We start from the raw sequence: 5341 nt of genomic DNA, 5'->3' as shown, positions 1-5341 counted from the left end.
AAGGTCTGAGATTACGTCACCCATGCTCATGTGATATGGAATTAGAAACACAACCATCTGACGTCTAAAGTGGATTTCTCAACTGCAGCTATTGATAGAGTTATTTTTTGAGTCCAGAAATCATGCTGTCAACCTTGCCTCCTGAAATTCAAAGTAACACAAATTTACCAGATTGATTCCCTGGGATTCTTCACACAGAGCTTTTATCCTGCTATTGTGATTGGTTACTCACAGAGGTTTGCAGGCCCTTTAGTTGACATCATCAACCTCCAGGGCATCTCCTGCACTAAGGGTGCAATCCTATGCATGTTTAGACAGAAAAAAGTCCTACAATTCCCAGCATTCCCCAGTATGGGTTGGCTGTGGAATGCTAAGAGTTGTAGAACTTTTTTTCTGCCTAAACATGGATAGGATTGCACCCCTAAATGACCTTTATTCCATTTTTTTAAAGATTGGAGATAATGAGCTATCAAATTACAGCGCTTGAGTTCCACTTGAGTTTCCTCCATGAAAAAGAAAATGCTGCAATAAGAGGAGCTAGACCAATGAAACATATGGAGGACTCAGATAAGGGGGAAAGGGAAGGGGGAAAGGCGTGGGAAGGAAGCGTGTGTAAAGGGAGCCCATTGTGATCCTTGAATTTAGAACGGAAGTGGAAAGGCCCGTTTTAAAGGCAGGATTTTAGGCTCTCATTCTCTCCTCCCACCCTGCTGACAATGCAATAGGGCTACTATTGTTTTCAAAGGACTGATGGTTTGACTTGACATACTGTTCCTAAGTATACCACGGCTAATAAAGCTTCAGTCAGATTAATGGACAACTTGCAATAAATGAACAGGAAGGATTGTTTTTTTGGTCAATATTTTTAGCTCATTATTGTCACATAAACTTAGAGACAAATGCCAATATATTAGGCATGTAAATGCCTATTTAATTTTGCTAAATTTATCTAAATAAATGACTTTGTCATAATGTTTTCTTGAGCATAGCTGGAACTACAAGCTATTGGTCTTATGTTGTGTTTATATTAGTGAAAAATGTAGCAGATAAACACTGTAGGAAATCCTCCACCAAACAGAACTATTTTCCCCCAAATATATATGCTTCCTTATATCAGCACCCATATTCACAAAATGTATGCCGCCACATATAAACACCCACTATTTGCTTTCTGAAATGTTGTGTAGGCACCTGTAAGCAAAATGTTTCTTTGCAGTTTGAATTTTTTGTTCATTTTATACCAGCAACAGCATTTCACAGCCACTTTGCAAGAAGTATCACTAACTGTATAAAAGTGTAAGGCAAGATGTATCATGAAGAGTATACCGTATATGGCAACATGGACTAAAGCCTGCTAAATTATAAAAAAAGCATACTATACATACAGATATTTAGGAATATGTATGTGGAGTATATACATGTTAACACCGGTCAACTATTCTTTGTGGAGCTCTTTGCCATATGGTTGATCTACATGGCTGTCTCTGACTCTACATCAGTTGATGCCGCTGATTTATTGGTAGAATGTTTAGTGCTCCTCTCCTGACATCTTCCTGGTCTTTTTTCTTGAACATTTTCTTCATTTTAAATTTATTTTTATTATTCTTCATTTTAAATTTATTTTTATTATTACATTTATATCCCACCTTTTTCCTCTTGCAAGGAACCCAAGGCAGCTTACGTGGTCCTCCTCCTCTCCATTTTATCCTCACAACAACAACCCTGTGAGGTGGGTTGGGCTGAGAGTCTGTGACTGGCCCAAAGTCACCCAGTGAGCTTCCATGGCCGAGTGGGGACTAGAACCTGATCTCCTGAGTCCCAGTCCAACACTCTAACCACCACACCACACTGGCTTTCCTCTTCACCATTCTCCTTCCTTTCTCCTATTGTGTCATAAAATATTACCATCAGCTATTATCATGCCATATGAATTTGGAATACTTCTCTAGTCACTTGTGCCATCTGTCCTCAGGATGCATGCAGGCTTTATTGTTAGGCTTCAGCAGCTGCAATTCTTGTGACCTTCTGTCATAAGAACAGTTTTTATTTATTTTTATTGGTCTTTATATTCATCCAAATTCTTTTCCTCTTTTTAAGCAATACCCAGTATGTTTGGAAGTGGTGTTCTCAATTTCTGTGGAACAGTAGTTCAGAAAGAGACTTTCCATTAACAAAAGGTGAAGTTCAACAGATATGCATATGGCCATTAAACTGTGGCTTTTTTAGCAGCCTTTTGACTATTCTGACCCCATTTTCTACAAGTCCATTTAATTGTGGATAATTTTGAATTGATATCTCATGCTGAACCTATAGCAAACTTTATGAATGTGTGTTTAACAAATTGAGGATCATTATCAGACATTCACACATTTGATATGCCATACCTTAAAAATGATGGACTTCAAATGCATGATAACATGTCTCATTGTCAGATTTTCTAAACATAGCTATTTCAGGATAGTGAGAATAATGACCTAATACCAATGTGTAATATTTTCTGATAATAAGCCCTGAAGAGGAAGTAAGGAGGACATTAGGCTGTTGGGCTGTTCCTCCTCACCCTTGCTAGTCCTCCTCTACTGTGACAAGGTCATGGACAAGATGTACTTTTACCCCAGGGGGATTGGGGCCCACTGCTCCTCTCCTCATAGTGAGAGATTGACATAGTGAAGACATCTGTGGTGAGTAACACTTGATGAGAAAAAGTTCCTTATCTGCTACCCATCAGGAGAAGAGGCACACAGCTGACACAGCTTATGGAGTTGCCTTATACCAGGACAGATGGTATAGATGTTCATACATCTAGCCCAGTATTATTTACTCTGACTGGCAGCAGCTCTCCAGGGTCTCACACAGAGACCTATCATATCACCTGCTACTAGATCCTTTTAACTGAAGATGCCAGGGACTGATCCAATGATCTTTTGCATGCAAAGCATACACTCCATCCTTGAGCTATGGTCCCCTCCATACTGGTATTTATATACTCCTGGTACTGTGTTACAGGGTTAGAATCATATCCTCCAATATGGCTGAGGGCAGGGCAGAAGAGGAGGAGGTGGGAGGGCAGTAGGCTGAGGTTGTCCATTGACCCCAGTAGAAATGCTACTTAACCTCTAACATTAAGAGGTCTTAACCTCTAAGAGATAATGTTACAGCACCATCAAGGGCAGGACCAAACCTCAAGCAAGCACAAGATCTGAACTAAATCCCACCCCTTTAACTACCATGCCCTCAACTCTGCCCAGATTTTTTTCCTCATGCTATTTTTGTTCCATTGGGGAGGGGTGGGAAACCCTTTTTACCCTGAGGGCCAGATTGCCATGAAAGAAACCTCCTGGGAGTTGTGTCCCAGCAGTTGGCATGGCAACAGCCCAAACTGGGTGTGGCCATCCCACTCTCACACTTACCTTTCACACAGACACACAAATGTAATTCATACCATTGTCTCACACACCCTTACACACCATTCATACAGAGCCCATCTTGACAATTCGCACATGCGCACGCACACACACGCGTACACACACACACACACAGAGACACCCTTCCCTGACTCTCTCCTCAGCTGATCTATCCAGATCAGTTGGTGAGGGGGCATTTTCATTGCTCAGTGCTGAGAAAGGCTCCCTTTCTCAGTGCTGAGCAGGGAAAAGGTCTTATTTCTGATCAGCTGCTGATTAGAGATGAGAACCTTTGCCTGGGGAAAGGGAAGGGGCCTGAGGGAGAAAATGGTGGGCCAGTTGGGGTGTAGGGTTATGCTGGCAGTGCATAGCATTGATGCAAAGGTGGTGTAACACTTACATAAATTCATTATGCTGGCACAGTTTTTCATTCCTTGCCCCTGTGCCTCTTTTGCTTTTAATGTTGGATCTTCCTATTTCTACATGATTGGGATAGTTCCATATTTAAACATACGAGACCACTGCTGACATGTCTAGCTGGGTCCTAAGTAAATTGTACTTAGGACGCAATCCTATGCATGTTTAGACAGACAGAAATCCCACAACTCCCAGCATTGCCTAGCCAGCCATATTGGCTGGGGAATGCTGGGAATTGTAAGACTTTGGTCTGTCAGTCGAAACATGAACAGGATTGTGCCCTTAGTAAATTAATTAGTAAAATGATTTGTGATCATTACGTTGCCAGTGCCTTAAACTTGGGAGGAACAGTTGGGGAGCTGACTGAATACAGCCCCCAAAGGTCGTCATTTGGCCTTTTTCTTATCAGTAAAAAGATTATGAAAGAGATGCTGTTATCTCTTCAGAATGTCAGACTGTGCTGTTGTACCATTTTACCCTACTTCCTTTTATTCAACCACAAACATAGACTCATACTTATTTCCTCAGATTACAGCACAATTAGTCTTAGAATAATTCTTATTTTTCTTTGCTATAAACCCAGAACAGCATCCCCCTCCTCTTAAAAGAGAATAGCGAAATAATGTTGGCTGAAATCCAGAGGGTTCCTTGCATGAGCATGAAGTACTTTTGCTCATGCAAAGCCACATCCCACCCCAGTTACTGCCTAACTTACTGGAACCCCGTGCACCACATCTCACACTGTTCCAGAGGGTTCCCCAAACCTCAGGAGTAACTTTTTGGAGGGGTGCTATATGAAGGACCGCAACAAAAGAGGCTGTTGGGAAAGCCCAACTACATACGTGGAATTCCACTCCTGTTCTTTGGATCCATTTTTCTTTGGATCCTTTGCTGCTCTACTTTCCATGTAGATTTTGATATCAAACAAAAATATTAAGTCTAGCCCCCGATACAACTGTAACTGCTTTTGCTAAAATCCATCCCTTGTTTACCTAACTCCCTTTCTAAATTTAGATAGTAATCTTTTCAGGGCATGGAACCTTTAAAAAGTTTTAATGTTTCAATTTTGAGTTTTTGAGATACTTATGGTGCAATCCTGAGCATGTTTGCTCAGAAGTGTTCAGTAGAGTTTAATCTCAGGTGAGTATAGGATTACAGCTGTAATGTTTGTGTTTTTAGTTTTTCAGTCTGTTTCTTTAGGACATCACTTTGTTGATTTTTATAGAAAAGCAACTAAGAAATGATATCAGAGACAAACAAGCAAATAAATGGACCTGTTTTTGTTTATACGACTTTATAAAGCAAAATACACTAGGGATGGGGGAAAAACTTACCTAATTTTGCACTTTCGAACCAAAACATGAACCGAAACGTAGTTAACCTTCATAATTTGCACTTCTCCAGATTTTGCAATGAAGTTCTTCAGTCAAAAAAATACATACAAAAGGCATATATTAGGGAAAACTGTACTCAAAAATATGTATATTAGTGAAAATCATGTTGAAAATCATGTTAAAAAT

This window comes from Heloderma suspectum, chromosome 3 (genome assembly GCF_057233095.1).
Source record: "Heloderma suspectum isolate Gila_16-S chromosome 3, 16-S_ref, whole genome shotgun sequence".
In the NCBI taxonomy this organism is placed as follows: Eukaryota; Metazoa; Chordata; class Lepidosauria; order Squamata; family Helodermatidae; genus Heloderma; species Heloderma suspectum.
The sequence above is the reverse complement of the archived record's forward strand: the minus strand, read 5'-3'. Positions refer to the sequence as shown.